This window comes from Camelus dromedarius, chromosome 6, assembly GCF_036321535.1.
Source record: "Camelus dromedarius isolate mCamDro1 chromosome 6, mCamDro1.pat, whole genome shotgun sequence".
Taxonomy (NCBI): Eukaryota; Metazoa; Chordata; class Mammalia; order Artiodactyla; family Camelidae; genus Camelus; species Camelus dromedarius.
In genome coordinates, this window is record NC_087441.1 from 32750503 (window position 1) to 32768183 (window position 17681).

A 17681-nucleotide genomic window follows, 5' to 3' on the forward strand; every position below is an offset into this window, starting at 1 on the left:
GGGAAGCGTGCGGACGTGGGCACTGGCGCGGGCGCGGGCGCGGGTGCGGCGGGGGCGGGGGCGGGCCGGCGAGGGGCGGGCCCTGGACGTCGGTTTTTGGCGCTCCCGCGCATCCAGCCGTCTGCCAGTGAACTTTCAGTCCTGTGTTTAAAGAATAACCCCAAGAGCGTGGCTGAGTGTGAGAGAGCGTGTGTGACGTCGGGAGGCGCCGTGGCTTAACCGAACCGCCCCACTCGGCTGTCCCTTGTCTGGACCAAAACTGCTGACTGACTGACCCTGGCGGTCACAGTTGCCCTCTGGGGTTTTTGAAAACCTTAAATCAAAGTTACTTTTCTCCCTGGCAACTCCCAAGGCTACTTCCGCGGCCTCTGGGCTGTGAACAGATAAGGACGTGAGTTTCCCCGACCAGGTACTTACCCGCTGGCGGTCGGAGGGTCTGAGAGACCGGCTGCCAGACGATTTTCGATTTGCTCTAAATCACTTCTCTCCTTTCGGCCACTGGGGCTATGGATAATAGATCCCGCTGAGTAACCGTGGGCTGGAGTTGTGTCTACTCTGGTGGTAGGAAGGACTAGGACAGTGATGCGGGTATTTCAGGACACAATTTTAGTAACCTTTCAAATTCGACTTTCTCAGGCTGGGATTATCCAGATAATTGCAGTTCTCCACACACCCTGGTTTGTGTAGTCGCAGCGGTAGAGTTCATTAGAATCCAGGACGTGGAAAAAATCGCGCTTGGAAATTTGTTTGTTTTCTAAAAGTCGAATTCGTGTCCACTTTTTAGTGCATTGGACAGCGTGTATAAAACTCTAAGTGTACTTTCAAAACATGTTTTCAAACTGCTCTTTCTCTCCATACTCCGAGGTTTTTTTTTTTTTTTTTTTTTTTGAACCGGCTATGCCGATATGTCTTCGCGAGGGCAGTCGGGGTAGGTTTGCCCGCCCGTGCGCCGCAGTACCGGGAGGCGGGCGGCGGGTTGGTCGGGATGGAGCCCGAGATTCCACTCGTGCCCGGGCAGCTCCGAGCTTAGTGCAGAAAAGCCTCTGAGAGAGAGGCGTCTATCAATAATCACTACAACCGTACCTCACAGACGGTTCTTATTTTTCTGGGGATCTGCTTAACACGTGCCTTTGACACTGCGTTCTCTCCCCGCACAAGACCGGCACGGGGCGGAGAGAAGACGAAGGGATGCGACTTGAAGAGACCGGGCCCGGGCGGGGGTTAGGCCAGGGGAGATCGGGAAGGACCTGCAGCCCGCGTGCTAAGCCCTCGTTAAACCACAAAACCCCTTCCCCACACGCCCTCGTCTCTTTTGTGCTGTCCCCTCCGCGGCGCCTGCAATAACCGTGTGAACAGAAACCCGAAACTTTCCATCCTGACTTCTGAAACTTAACACCAGGCTCAGTACAGTCGGCGGGGGCCGGGCGGGGCCTGGCGGAGCTGGACCTGGTCAGTTTGGGGCCGCGGGGGGCGATGACCCCCCAGCTCGGCTGTGGGCCTCAGGGAGGGTGTCCCGCCCGCGCGGCTCTCGGGGCCTTTGCTTCGCTGCGTTGCCGGCGCCAGAGCGCGCTGCGCGGAGCCGAGAGAGCTCGCATCCCAATGGTTCGAACCTCCCCCGACGCCACTCGGCTCTCGATTCTCGTAACCCCGGGAGGGATGAGCCTGACGCGCGCCCGTCGCCCGCCCCACCTCCCCGGCGGATGCTCCCGCGACCAGTCCGCGCAGGCCCCCCCGGGGTAGGGGGAACATGCCGCCTCCGGCCTGGCGCGAACTCAGCCTTCACAACTTTCAGAGAAGGCTGCACATTTTTCTGAACGCGAATGCCTACAGGTGCAATTAACCTTGCCCACAGAATCAAATTAGCGGGCGCTGCCAAACGCCGGGGACAAAGCCTGAGATCGTCACTGGAAAAAAAAATTGAGTTTTTTCTCACTATACTAGAGTATTTAATTACAATAATTGAGAAAAATTGCGAAGAAGGAAATGGTTTGCTTGCAATAAAGTAGCAACTGGTTGAAGTTTTCCCATATTTGTCTTTGAAGACTTAACCACTGTACCATGTTATAAACATATGGCAGGGACATTCGAAAAGCACAGGCGATTTAACGTCGCTTAAAAAGATCTTTTTAAGCAAAGAGGGTCATATTTTAAAAGTGTTTAGAATAGTGCCTAGTACATGGGGAGCGTTATATATAGTCTGTTAAATACACAAGAATGCATAAGGCAAAAGACCTCGACGTTTTGAACAGGACCAAAAGAATAATATGCTCACTTATCTGCAGAATACTTAATCGCAATTAGGCAGCACTGGATTTTTCCATTAGGTCTTTTATTCCCCTCAAGTATCGCATTTGCCTATCCCCTAGTCAGGCGCCTTGTCTGTCTTCCACTTGAAAGTGCTTCTCGGGTCAGAGGGAGAAACAGAGGGAGCTGTTTAAAACGCCCCAGCAAGCTTAAAAACGGTAGTGGATTGTGGAGGGTGGGGGAGCGAGGTGTAGGGGTGGCATCTGCGGAGAGAAAGAAAAGAGAATGAGAAAACCGCGGGATTTCAAGCATCATCGCCCCTCAGCGACATCCTTTTAAGCGAGTTAGTTGAAGGCTTAGTAAGATCCCGGGCAGAAGAAAAGATGTCCGTGAGCAGAGCAAACTGCAGTTCTTTCCTTTTCAAAGATTCGTACAATGAGATAATTAGGCCGAAAGATACGAAGGGCTTTCCTACAAACGAAATGCCATTAGGAAAGAAAGCCCAGAAAGACAGATCTAAACGAAATTGAGGAGGGGAGCCTCAGTAGCCTTCCCGAAATTGGTCCCCTTGTCCCTGTTTTGTCCTTCTGTGATTTAACTCACATAATGACGTGAGAGTGAGATGTCAAATGCCAAGATCTGGAAACCTCCAACTCAGTGGTGCTGATCCTCTTTCGACTCTTCTCTCACCCATTTAACATAAAGTTACAAGATTTTCACCTGTATTTTATACTTCTGACCATCTTGACCCTGTTGTATCCTGTCCACAAAATTTGAGTGTTGTTGTGTAAATTAATAAGTGATTACTTTGCAGCAGTCTAAAATTCTCCTTGCAGCATTTTTGGAAGGAACTTGGTATCTTTTTTTATTCTTGGTCTGCTTTTTTCTCATTAGAGCACTCTAATTTTTCAAGGTCAATGGTCACTTTGTTATTTGTTGCTTCTCTGAATCCTTTGAGATGCTCTCACAATTACTTTAAAAGTGTAGGCCACTCCAGTGTTTGGGTTCACTTAGAAAGTCACCAAGGCATAACACCACTTTTAAAAAATGTTTTAACTTAGCTTCTCAGTGAAATACAGGCAGCTCTGTTAAAGACCTTTATGTTAGCCTGAGAAGGGTAAGTGCACATAGTTCAAATTAAGAAATCCAATAGTTTGCCCTATCTGAAATATAATTATTTACACAGCTTTCTCTTATAAAGGGAAGACAATCAGGTTGCCCAGAGCTGTGTTAGTCTGTTTGCAATTGCCGGGGCAGGTGACATGCACGTGCATCTGTGGGCAGCCTTGATGGGCTGGCTTCCCTGACTACAAGGCTATTGTGAGCTGGCAACACTTTAAAGTGTGTGAGAATGCTGTCCCCTGAGCGTGGAGGCCAAGGGCAAGATCCTTGTAAATTTCAGTACCTTTCTCAACATCAGGCTGGCAGCCGGCAGGCCACCCTAGGGTCACTGTGTGACACATATTTGCAAGCCAGTAAAGCAAAACAAAGCTGAAAGCAAGGGCAAATTTAGGGCCACCAACCTTGAAATCATCTATAAACGAGACCTGCTTTACCAGTCAACAGTTACCCTTGCCTGATCAGCCACACAAGTGTGTCGTATCTCTTGGCTTGCCCCAGTAGGTACTAAAAACTTGTTACATCAGAAGCTCCAATGTAGGAAGTCTAAGACCCAAAGGCCCCTTTCTTGGAAGTTAGAATGTTTAAATTGATCTCTGTTATTAAGGACAATTTATTTAAAAGCTTTTATTTCATGAGTAGTGTTATTCGTACTTGGTACATGCCCAAGGATGAAGGCTGGTTTTATTACAGGACCCGTGAGAAGAGGGTTGTATAATTAACTAGTTTTCCATATAAAAGTGACAGTCAAAAGATAACTATACTATGTTATCTTTTTCTTTCTGAGGGTTAAATTGATGTTGGAGGGCATTTCTTTTATGGAAATTCTTTTAAATTTTCATTTTCTTAAAGTTGGTTTGATTGCAGCTTTTTTCCCCTCTCAAGAATACAGTTAGATATATTCACTTTTGTCGTGAAAATCATCTTTTAATTAACTGCATCCCCATCTAGTACAGAATAATGCCTGACACATAATTTATGCACAATGAATGGTTTGGAATGAATTTCTTGTTGAAATGAGTGAACTCCCTGCTTTCCGCATATGTAGAATTTAGATATGTTGGAATAATATAATAGAAATAAACAACCATGAAGTAAAAAAATCATGGGAAAAAATGAAGAGAAAATACTTCAATATGAACAGGAAAGTATTTACTGAAATAGGCCCTTAGTTCAGCACTGAGCTTCCTGGCAGCCAAGTCAGAAAGAGAAACAGTGAATTTTCTAATTCTAGTAATCAGAAAAGAGGAAGTTCATTGTTTGTAAAAAAAGAAAATCTTTATCTAGCTGTTGACTTCTGAAAGAATTATATGATTGCCTTGTTCACAGATTTAAAATTTTTATTTTATTTAAAACAATTTTTTTTTGCCTAAAATTCTTCCCCATGTATCTACACTAATTACTACATGAACGGTAACATTCATATTATGTATAAATGAAGATAATACTTTATCTCCTGATAGCTGAGTAAGTCATTTTTTATGTTCTCAAGTTTACTTAATTGTCATTAATAGGACCAGTGCCTAAGTTACAAAAATGTAGATCCTCCACAGGAAAGTTTCTGCTTTCAGTTTTAGAAAAAAGTTAAATCAAGGATTCCTGGATCTGGTTGGTTGGCATTACTTTGATAAAAGTAGAAGAGAGAGGCTCTACAGGTTTCTGAAGCACCAAGTGCTGTGGAAAAATGTTAAGGCTAAAAGTATTTCCCACTAGAATACAAATGAACAGCTATATCTTTCTAACACTTTTATTAAAATACTTTCACTAGAGACGTGCACGTTTATGTTCTTATCTGCTTATTTTTAAGTTGATAGAAACTTTATGGGGGCAAAAACCCCTCATAGATTGGAAATAAGAAGTTGCTAAGTTTAGACTGATTGTGGAAAAAAATACGTGCTATTTTTGGACCTTCACACTTTATAAACCTATTGAAGTGATGCTTTACAAGAAAAGAAAAATAACAAGTTTGGCATCTATTGGTTGAAGGGACAGACAGCACGGGAGGTTCCCCCCCCTCCCAACTTTAGCCTTCAAAATAATTTAATTGTGTAATAATGTTTTGGGAACATATGACTAAAATTTTTTAGAGATAGATTTTGGTCTTAAGTAATAGCTTATTCAATTTCTAGGAAATGAATAAAGAAAATAACAGTTCTGTGAGGAATTGCAGTATTCATCGGGGCAATGAAATCTGGAAACAAAATGTCATAGTGCTTAGTGAAGAACAACCATGCTCAGCTGCAGTATGGAAAAGGGTTGTGTACTGTGCCTTGAATATGAAAGAAAGGTGCATTTCTTTCATACATTTCCATAGCACTTTAAATCTGAGAATCCTAGTGTATTATTGAATCATGAATCAAAATTCTCAGCACTGCAAGATTTACTTGTCAAGGCTGGCAATCAGGGTTTTGCTAGAATAACAGTCTCAACAGGAACATTAATGGTGTCTGAAACAGAAGACCAAGTTATGTATAGAAAACAGAAAACCAATAAGAACAATTTATGTGGGTATATATGTATCAATCTATCTATATACAAATGGATAAATAGATGTATTCCTATATAGGTACAAAAGGCACAAGGTAATTAAAGGTTTTCTAATTGACATGCCATTTGATTGTTAGTATTGTTAGTATGTAAAAGTCTATAGTTGTATTTGGCACAGACCAGTAGCTCACATCACAGAGGACAATGTATTTTTTAATTAAACCACCATTTGTAACATGAAATTTATAAATCATATATTTTTGTGTGTATATTCTCTGTTTTTAAAAGTTGCATTCACTGTATTCCAGTTTATGTTCTTTTTCAATGCTGAAATATGTTATCTTTTATCTATTCTATTGTCTACATTTTAAACTAGTTTCCTTATGTGATTTTTAAAATATAGGTCCTTAGAAAAACGGAGTTTTGTGGTTGAACCTGTTGGTGCAATGTGATGTTAGAGGGTTTTGTTATGTTAAAGGGTTGGGAGAGTGATTCTCACTGGTGTTCAGGTGAAAACCTGAAAAACCCATGTTCTCTTTATACAATCTTATGAAATATTGATAAGTTAACTATATACTTCTGTGCATAGCTTCTAGTAGAGTTAACAAAGGTTTGAGCAAAATTTAAAATGAAAACATTGTAACCATAAATTTATTTGTGTATATGTGTTTGAATTGGGGAAAAAAAATGTCCATACTTTAATTTTAACAATGAAACACTTTGTTCCCATTCAAAAATGTAGTTTGAGAGCCAATATGTTAGAAACATCACAGTGAGGACTAAATAAACAGAACTGTGGGAGGAAATGATCTGAAAATAAAACCAAAGAGATTATGGACAGAGATCACTGACAGAACTATTAATACTTGAAAGTAATGGGGAGCCTAACTCATTAATTGTGGCCTGATTTTTCAGACTGTCCCTCTCTTAATTTGTCTATTCCTATTTCCATGCCACTAAGTATTGAACACATACTTTGAGCAAAGCTCTTGGTTAAGCAGTGGTGGTGATACCTGGTGAATAAGCCTCAATTCATGCTCTCAGGAAATACCAGGAGAAATAACAGAGGAGCTTAAATGCAAACAACTGTTACCATGATGGGATGTATTCAAGGCCAAAGTAAAAGGAAAACTGTAGGCTATGGGCACAAAGTAAAAGATGATTCATTTTTAAAAGGAGATTTCATCAGTGACAGCTCTGAAATTTTTGTATGAGATTAGAGGCAGCAATCCTGTTGGAAGGGTGGGGGTGGCCCAAGGATTTTTGTTCTCAATTTCCATTTATATGACAATCACACTATTTTTTTTAATTTAGATATTATGCTTATTGAGATGTCTTATTACTATTAAATATTATATGAAGGGGAGTTTTCTAACTCCTTATCTATCCTTTGGTGCAATAATGGGGTTAAGGGGGAAAGTGGCATTTGAGCAGAGCTTGAAAGATGTCCAGAATAGCTAGTCTTAAATACACTCTCTTGGAAAGGGACCAGCATTTGCAGAGATACATCAAGGCTGAAGAGTGCAGGTGATTCTTAGGGAAAGACGGGTGATCCTTTGCTGGAGTGAAGGATTTGGAGGAAAGCAAGGTGGAAGGGAAAGAGTTGTCTTGGGAAATGAATTAGGCTGTAGCCAAATCGTTGTGGAACTTGCATGCCAAGCAGGGTGTCTCAAAGTCATTTGAGAGTCAGTGGAGGTTTTTAAGAGAAGTGATGCATTTATAGCTATAATTCATTAGACTGATTCTGTCAAGTTCCTTCCTTATTTTAATTGTTGTCACTAATTCGAATTAAAAACATTATAGTAGAAGAAAAATTCCAGGGCAATTTGTCTTTATAAATGGAATTCTGAATCTTTCTCAGTGCAAGTCATTTAGCCACTAGGAGAGCATTGTCAGGTAGGAATGTTAACTTAGCCCTTGGGAAACTCATTGTTTTTAATTGGGTTCCTTGGGTTTATTTACTATGACCCGATTTAGATGAAAGAACATGTTCACTACCTGTTTCATAGAGTATTCACAGAATTATGCCAGGACTTGCACATCAATATTTATAGATTTGTTTTACAATCTGTCATGTCATAATTAAAATCAGCACACTGTTACGCTCTCAAGGATTAAGAGAACTTTCTAAAGTGAAGTTTTCAGCTTCATTGACTTCAAAGTAACACATGGTACGTGAATGCTGCTAGCTCTCTCAGATTTATCCAGGTTGAACGCTTTCAGTGAAAGGTTGAGCCCGACTCTTTCCTGATACTTTATTGCTGAAAGAAAGAAAAAGGTTACAGTTACTTTCCTACAGGGTGCCATCAAGCATTCAAGGATGTTACAATTCAGGTGTTCTTTAACTTTTTTTAGACTTAGTAAAGTTACATCCTTCCCTAAAAAGTCCCTGTTAAGTGAAAGAAACTTGCATTTTAATTATTAGATACTCAATCAGTAAACTCCAGTAATAATAAGGAAATGCAAGACAGCCTTATAATCATGATTTTCTTTTGGTCAACATGTTGCAGATAACAAGGCTCCTATTAGAGAACAAAGGTTAATAAAGTAGGGCTCTCATTGAAGTTGAATCGGAGCGGAGAGCTTGCAGTGCTGAGACTTCCCAGCAGATATTTCTTCACGTCCAACTTCAAGCCACTGATCCGTCATCTAGTGTTCTCGTTAGGAAATTCAAAAGCAATGCAACAGGGGATTTTTGCCCTTGGGGAATTTATTATGCAGAGAATACACTGATGATTTGAATAACTGCCGTTTGTCAGGTGTTTGCTATGTGTCAGACACTTAGCTAACAAAGCACTATATGGGTTAGTTTATTTAATCCTCACTAGAACTTCTTGACATACATATATATATAAATAAAATGGGATGAGTTTAAATTATTTAAATTTTTTTCTTCCAGTTTTATTGAGATATAATTGACAGCACTGGATAAGTTTAAGATATACAGCATCAACTCAACTTACATACATCATGGAACAAGGACCACAATAAGTTTAGTGAATGTCCATCATCTCCTACAGATACAAAATTCAAGAGATAGGAAAAAATTTTTCCTAGATAAGAACTGTTAGTATTTATTCTCTTAACCACTTTCATGTATAATGTACAGTAGTGCTAATTATTATATTTATTGTGTTGTACATTACATCCCTAGTACGTGTTTATCATATAACTGGAAGTTTTATCTTTACCTTACTGGCAAGGAATCAGACTGGATGAATTTAAATAACTGCCCAAGGTTTTATGGGTGTTAAGGAGTAGGTAAAGTCAGGTTTGACCCAGGGAATCTAATTCTGGGCTAGTGCTCTTACTCATTCCGGGATGTTGCCTCTGCTTATGTGACACAGACAGACAGTGCAAACCAGAAGAAGTGATACACAGTTTAAGAAAAATCTGTTCCCCAAAAACCATTTATAAGTGTGTTGTTTGGAGAGCCAAAGACATTTTTCCATAGAAACTGTGATACCTGGTGGTGATACCTGTTGTACCTTTTTGGCTCTAGCCTCAAAGAGCCTAACTACTCTTAACAGGCTCAGAAAAGTTCATGGTTAAAAACAAACTTTGGCATCAGACACTGAGGGTGGTGGTGGGGGGCATTCCTAGAACTGCCACTGGCTTCATGACCTTGAGCAGGCTCCTTTTCCTGAACCCAGGACCTTATCCATGGGGTTAATGGTAGCTAATAAAAGGGGTAAGGATCAAATAAAATAATGAGTGTCAATTGCTTAGTAATATGCTTGACATATGGAAAGAGACAGACATTACAGCTGATTAATCATGGGTCCTGAGAAAAGAGGACCAAGTTCCTTATTAATTTTTTCTTTATTAAAATTGAAACCATCTTTTATTGCTTTTATATGATAGTAGCAATACATGTTCACTGCAGAAAAATTAGTATGTTGTGTTAGTGATAATAACACTTAAATTGCCACTTAACCTGACAGAGACAATCACCATTAGTACTTTGATCATTATTCTTCCAGTTTTTCTATTTTCTCCCTTTCATAAAACATGGGATCACTTTGCCTAATAATATTTAATGATCTGCTTTTAAATCTAAGTATGTATAATGAATATTTCTCCCATTTCATTAAATAGTCTATAAAATTTTTTTCTGATAATGTAGTATTCTTTGGTATGAAAGGACCATAAATGTACTTAACTATTTCTTATTATTTGGCATTTAAATGTTTATAATCTTTTCTTCTATTATGAACAATGCTGAAATAAACTATGTTGTAGGTAAAAAAGTACATGTTTTAAATTATTTTTAGTCTAAATTATTAGAAATAGAATCAGGTGATGAAATGGTATTCACATTTAAACACTTTTTGATATTTCCTGCCAAATACCTTTCATAACAGTTGGACCAATTTATATCTCTTCCAGCAATGTGGGAAAATGCTAATTTCTCTGAATCATCACCAACAGTAGGTAGTTTGATAGTTGCCAATCTGATAGGTGAAATAGTATCTATCATGTAAATTTTAGTTTTTTTTTGGATTATTAATGATGTACAAGTTTTTTTCATGGTCTTATTGGCTATTTGTAGTTTTTTATGACTGTTGATAAACTTTATTTTTCTCTCGAGGTGGTTGTCCCTTTATTATTGAGTTAAAAATTGCTACTTGAAAATCAAGGCACTTAAATTAACATTTATCTCGTTATATTACAAATACACCTTTTTTTTCAGCTTCTCATTTTCTTTTAAATCTTACTTGTTTACCTTTTGATGCGTATGTAAAGAGGTTTTTACTTTGTTGAGTTTATCAGTATTTGATATTTTTCAATTTAGAATTTACTTTGGTATATTTCATTATATAGGGATGAATTTTAGTTCATTCAACAAACATTAACTACATGCCTACAGGGTACCAGGTATCGTGATTTTGCATGGGGAACAGTTGCTGCATAAGGCAGGCAGAATTCCTGCCCTCAGTAGGCAGCTCCTCCTTCAAGTGGCTCATTAGTTGATGTTCACACCTTACTTTCCTTTCACTGACTTAAATTCCTCCTTCATTTTATACCAAATACATGGGTATAGTCAGGTCTGCCTATAGACTTTCTACTTGATACCATTTATTTGTTTCTTTGTTTCTGGGCCAGTATCTCACTATTTTAATGATTGTAATTTTAAAACAATGCATTTTAATAAATAGTAAGGCAAAAACTAATTTCATTCCTCTTGCGTTTTTCTTAAATTTTTTCTTGACTTGTCCCTTCTATTTTTTTTTTTTTTACTATTTTTAAAATTGTGGCATAACATATATAACATAAAATAAAATCTCCCATTGTAACCATTTTAAAGTATATACTTCAGTGGTATTAATTATATTTACAATATTTGCAATCGTTACCACTGTATTTTTCTAAAATTTTTATCAACTCAAACAGAAACTCTGTGCCCATTAAGTAATAACTTCCTATAACCTCCTTCCTCCAGCCCCTGGTAACCTCTAATTTACTTTTTCTTATAATCAATGTGCCTGTTCTAGATATTTTATGTAAGTGGAATCATACAGTAGTTGTCCTTTTATCCTGGCTTATTTTATTTAGCATGATGTTTTCAAGATTCATCCATGCTGCAGCATGTAAGAACTTCTTTCCTTCTTACTCCTTTTTATGGTCCATTGTAAGTAATACCACATTTTGTGTGTCCATTCAGCTGTTTGTGATGTTCCTTGTAGTTACACTTATGGAAAAACTTTAGAATCACTTTGTCAAATACCTCCCCCACATCCTCTAATGTCTTATTAACATCCTCCATGTTCCTTTCTATCTGCCTTTCATTCTATTAATCCTGTCTCCCTGGGTTACTGGTACTGAATGCCTTCACACTGGCCCAAGCCTAGTACCATGATCCTCGAACTTCACTTAAGCTGCCCCATGCTTCAAAATTAGCTACTTCCACCTTCATTTTCCTAATAAACATGGATATTTCCTCAGTGCAATCAATCTCATAGAAGTATTGAGAAAACAATCTAAATTATCTCTAAGTTGTGAAAGCTAGATGCCTCTTAGCCCCCTGGGTGGAATGCGTATTTTTGGAAAAGGATGTTTGTGATCTTAAATGATTTGCTATTATTTTTCAAATCCCAATAACATAACAAAGTATCTTTTAAAACTTTAGTCTATAGGAGGGTAACTTATTTTTGAGTTGAGAGACAGGATCCTGAGTGTGTCTGCCCATCCATGGTATCTTAAGGCATTCCTAATTGTCAGATTTTTTTTACATTTTCAGCAATGAACCCATTAATTTTCCTTCCCTTTGGAATTCCTTTCTTAGGTGTGACATTTTTGACCCCAATGATGGTAGAAGTGTTGGAGGTAGTTTGTGTGCCTGATTGGCAGTGGGCAGGTATAAATAAGGCACTATTTTAAAATAGAGACTTCCTGCAAATAATCAAATGCCAAACTGTATATTCTGGTCCAGAGTGCAGGGATGGAAAAGAGAAATGAGGGCTGGCATGGTATAAGACAGCTGCATGGGCATTTCAAGAATAATTTATTTGAAAAAGTTGTTTCTTCTGCTCTTTGCAAAATTTAGAACAAGTTCCTAGAAAAAAGAAACTATTAGATTGGTGGTGTTTACTAGTTCACTGTTATACGTGTAGTGGAAAAAGCAGTAGCTTTGGAATCATGCAAACCTGGCTTAAGTTCTTGGCTCTGTCACTTGGTGGCCTATGTTATCTCAGTCAAATTAATTTTCCCTCTAAGCCTTAGTTTCCTCAACTGTAAAATATACCTCACTGTTTTGTTTTAAAGATCAAGTAAGATAAATATTGTGAAACCTTCCAGCAATATGCAGTCCACTGTATATACTCCATGAAGATCAATTTCCTTTTCCTTCCTCCCCTAAATAACAAAATAATCTGTATGGGGGAAAAGCATTTATGGTACTGAATGTCAACCCTTCTTGGTTAATGGCTAAATAAAGTCTTAAATTTTCAAAATGCCTCAACTTTCCTATGTGTAGCTTTCATTTCATGCTTTACTAAATTATGGTGCTTGCAAAGCGCCTTGAACTTTTCCAGTACAAAGCACACTAAGCAGGATGGAATTAGCATTATCCCAGGTCTATAAAGTATCGTGCCTGCATTCTTAGTGACTGACAGGATACATGTTTATACAATTAATGTTGCCTAGGGATATATTCTTGCCTGAGTCCTACAGCAGTGTTTTGCCACCTGTAACGGTGCTGAATAAAAGTGGTCCCATCTATCATTTCTGTAGCTTTTCCTCCTAGAAGCAATCTTGATAAGGATAAGAAATTCAGGACATCACAGTATCAACAATCTTTTCCTCTTCAAAGGCATCTTTCAGACCAGGCTCTAGCAGTCCCTTACAAACATTAATTATATAAATCTTGCACACTGTTGCTTTGTGGGAGGTGAAGTGTTGAGTAAAAATGATCATCTGAACAGAGGTTGGCTGTGTGGGGGCAGGACAGAAATTTGGAAAATGGGAAGTGGGTGCATTCATTGCTGGTACAAAGTCAGCGGCATGCTTGGCTGTTTTTTGACTAATATATAACATTTGGGCTGTTCTTTGTTAGAGAGATATTTGTAAGTGGTATGAGCTACTTGAATACTAAAGATTTTAATTTTTAAGGCTAATTCTGCATACTGCATACCCAGTAGTATCCCTAGGTAGTGGCACTGAGTTTCTCAGTGTCATGGGATAAAGAAACAACTCAGATTGAGTCCAGGTGTCTCAGTCTGACTCCTGTAGGGAATTAAACAGTGAATAAGAAATTTGGAAGCCCTTCATCAGAGTATATCTTCCTGCTAGAGAATGACTTAGTGGAGGATGGAACTTTGAAGTTAACACAATAGTGTTTAGGATTTACATGATTTATGCATATAAGATGTCTACACTTTTTGTTTCATGTTGATTATTACTCCTAATCTGGGGCCCTCATGTCACCAGTGACTCACAATGGTAGTCATGAGTATTTTTTGGAGGAAAAAGACATTATTTCTAAAGCCTAAGAGAAATTGTGTATATTATTTATTTAAACTTTACTAATGCTTTTTAGGCTACTAGAAATTATATTACCTATTTATTTATACCACAATAATATTGAATAGACTAACAAACATGTTAACTGTCTTAAAATGGGGAAACAATGAATGGTTTTGTAGTTTGGTAGGTAATTGTTGTTGCAATGTAGAATTAGTGTAGAAATAATAAAGAGACCCTTGGTGTCTAGAACCTAGTACAGCACCTGGGACATGTAAGTGCTCGGTATTTGCTAAATGAATCAGAACTATTGACATAAACCACTTTCCTTAATTGAAATCCTTACTAATTTGATTCTTTGAGTTATTTCTGATAAACTCATTATTTCTGCATTCTTAAAAACATAATTTAGAACAGAGAATTCTTTTTTCCAGTGAAAATCTTATGCATTCCCACAGTTACACTTGCCCTGAAAACATAAGAGCTGCTGTGACAGTTTGTATGAACCACCTGTAGTCAGCATCAGTTATCTTCCCAGTATCCAATACTTCTTTTACCTCCTTCCTTGCAACACTCAGATTTTCCTCTGAAGAGCCACCCCTTCCGACTGTGTAGTAGCCATTAGTTGGGTGGGACTGGCCCCCGGTCCAGGGGTGGGCCCTGAATTGGTATAGACCAACCAGAACACCCGCCTCTGCTGCTTACTGTGGGCGTATGTGCGCAGCGCAGCAGTCCCCAGGCCACTGGGGTTGGTCACGTGGGGTTCAATCAGTGAGCAGACCGAGAGAGGTGAAGGAGAACACGGGAAAGCCACCTTCCTGGGAGACTTGTTTGGGGATCATGAGGGAAGCCTGAAAATAACGTTGTGGAGAAGGTCAAAACCAAGAAAACTGCAGAAAATCACAGCCATGTTCCTGACTGAGCTACACCTGACGCCAGTCCTAACTCTGAACTTTGCTGATATATGAGTCCTTTATGCTTCTTAAACTAGTTTGTAAGGGGTTGCCTGTTCTTTGTAAGGGGGAAAAAAAAAACCCCCAAAACTTTCACTGATATTCATCCTTATCTTAATTATATTAGTTTACAGGTAAATGTTAAAAAATGCTAGGTTCTCCACAAAATATTTTAAGTTTTTGCTTTTGTGGAGAAACACAATTAATTCCAAAAGCACAGTAGTTTTTGTCTGACTAGAACACAAAGATACACTTATGTAGTGTTAGATAACAAAACCCCTAGAAAAACAGATCCGAGTTTATGAGAGACTCATAAATGCTATAATTCTTTTTCCATTAGTGGCCAAGATGCTATGGAATTTTGCATGGCATAATCAATTCATCTGTCATTACACACACCTGATACTTATCATTGTACATTTTAGGCACTGTTCATTAGGGGAAAAAACCTATTATAAAGGAAGTTAGGAAAAAACAGTCATGTCGACAAAAAGTCCATTTAGGCAACCTTTGCAGAGGTAGTGGTTTTTCATGCCAGCAAGTCTTTTGCTTTATATTCTGCCTTGGTTTCCATCATTGTTCATTTCAAAACCTCCCCAAGTCAGACATTCCATGAAGAATCATCCAAAACAGAATATATTTGGAATTCTGCTTCTCATGACCCAGTTGTATCACAAGAGGGATCAAAGAGGTTTTGTTCTGTTTCTATAATCAGCTATTTCTTTGAGAGGGCAGATTCATAAGAGTTTGAATTATGCTTAGAAATGCACACAAGGCAAGCAGCTACATGGCATTTTAATTACCTCCATCCACCCCAGTGAAAAAAAAAAACACCAGGCACAAACAGATGTCTAAGGTTAAATTCAGTTTGATTCTCTCAGCATAGCAAATAATTGGACTGTTTCCTTTCTTCTTAGGCTTTTTCTCTTCTTTTCTTTTTTCCTATCTTTAGTCTATTTTCTCCCCAGCTCTTCCCTTTTGTTTCATAAGCATTCACCTTTTGCTAATGGTAAGAAAATTTCTACTTGTCAAATTCTTCTTCTTGCTGTACTCTACGTGACATAATATTAATACAAAGGGAACAGATGGCTGCCTTTGGAATCCACCAATTATAGTAGTACCTTGCTTAATCTGAAGTGACTAATTACAATCCTCAATTAACTGGACTCAGATAATTCAGCATACACAACCCCTATGGTGACCTCATGATACCGTGAGCTTGCTAATGAGTATTTAGAATTATTTTCCTGCCTTTTGTCATGAGAACAAAAAGTAAAGGCAAAGAAATTGACTCGTTTAAGGGATTTATTAAAACTCTAAAAAAAAATCAGACCCTAGTGTCCGAAGTTTGCTATGAAATCAGTATACACCTAACCTGTTTCCATATCTTCAACATGTTTGTAATTTTGTTCTTTTCAATCATCGTTAAAGTTAGATTAATTACTAGTACTCTGAGATTTTCCATTTTTCCATTCAATTAGATGAGCATTTATTAACCTTCCAAAATATTCAAAATACCATGCTAGCTGCCAAGGCAATAAAAAAATGTTTTCCAGTTATTTTGTTGTCAATGAAATCTCTCCAAAACTAATGGCTAAAAATAACAGCACTCACTTTATTATGATCACAGGTTCTAGGGGCAGGAATCAGGAAGGACTCAGACGGGTGTTTATGGTATTGTGTGTCTCATATGGTTGCACTCAGATGGTAATTGGAGTTGGAAAAGCTGGGAGCAGGAGGAGCTGAGGACTCTCTTTTCCTTCAAGGGCCTGTCCATGTGGACCCTCTGAGTAGGCTACTTTGGGCTTCCTTACAGCATGGTGGCCTCAAGACGGTTGGATTGCTTACAAGGCAGCTCAGAGCAAGTGTTCCAGCTAACAAAGTAGAAGCTGTAACACCTTTTATGACCTAGTCTTGAAAGTCATGCAGTGTCATTGCTGCTGCATTAGATTACAAATGAGTCACCAGTCTCTTCAAATTCAAGGCAAAGAGACTTCATATCTCACTGAGGGAGTGGTAAGTTTCTAGCAAAGCATGTGGAGCTGGAAATGTGGTCATTTTTTGAAAATATGATTTGCCTTGATGAATGAGACACAACATCTTTTCCAAAAAGGCTTGTACTCTAGTGGATAGAACCACTATTCTTAAGCTGTGCATTGAGGCATCCCAGGTCACCGTGGCAAATTCACAAGGTAGCTGTGGGATACTTTATATGTTTGAGGGCAACACTGACAGTGACATCTGTCAGACACCATGTGAATCACTACTATTAAGTAGTTTGGACTGACTGACTTAATAAATGGAACTGTTAGGTGTTTCTCTGATCCTAGTTATGCCATGAAAAAATTATAAAGACACTTAAAAATTACAGAGGCAGAGAAAGTTTAGGAACCTCTGGGATAAAAAGACCTAGACATCCAGCTACAGTCTTAGCAGGCTCATAACTGACATATGTAGGGTCTGGGGCATGATACAAAGGAAATTACTAGCTTGTTCCTCTCTTTTCCCATTACACCATAGGAGCTCCAGCTTTCTATCCAGGCTCAGTACCTCGTCCTCCCCACTGCGGCAACAGCTTCTCTTTGGCCCTAGGAGTGAGCATACCAATGGCAAGTCAGCTCTCTAGAAGATGGACCATGGTAAGAGGCCCAAGAAACAGATTCAGTGTAGATTTAAGTAGGGAATTCTGGAGTCCCAGGCAAGTGATCTAGGAAAGGACACCTGGGCTCTGGATGAATGTGCCCCCTTTGGCCTCACAGAACTCCAGCCCATTTGGAGGGGTGTGGTGGAGGACCTTCTAAAATATAGAAGCCTGGGCAAGGCTTGGTTTCAGAGAAGTACTGAGACTCAGCACAGAACCCAACATATAACTGGTCCTTAGTATATATATGATGCATAATTAATCCCGGGCACATT

The 17681-nt window shown here is 38.9% G+C and overlaps 1 long non-coding RNA gene across 2 annotated transcripts in view; it reads left to right on the forward strand.

The window, feature by feature from the left end:
- Nucleotides 1-150: 150 nt before the first annotated feature.
- LOC116154411 (uncharacterized) overlaps nucleotides 151-17681 on the forward strand; it is a 162661-nt gene continuing 145130 nt past the window's right edge. The window contains exons 1-2 of one of the 2 annotated variants that reach the window (XR_010381243.1): nucleotides 151-409; nucleotides 17286-17404. This is a non-coding gene — a long non-coding RNA (uncharacterized LOC116154411). The remainder of the gene's footprint in view (nucleotides 410-17285; nucleotides 17405-17681) is intronic. The other variant, XR_004138315.2, reaches the window with a different exon arrangement.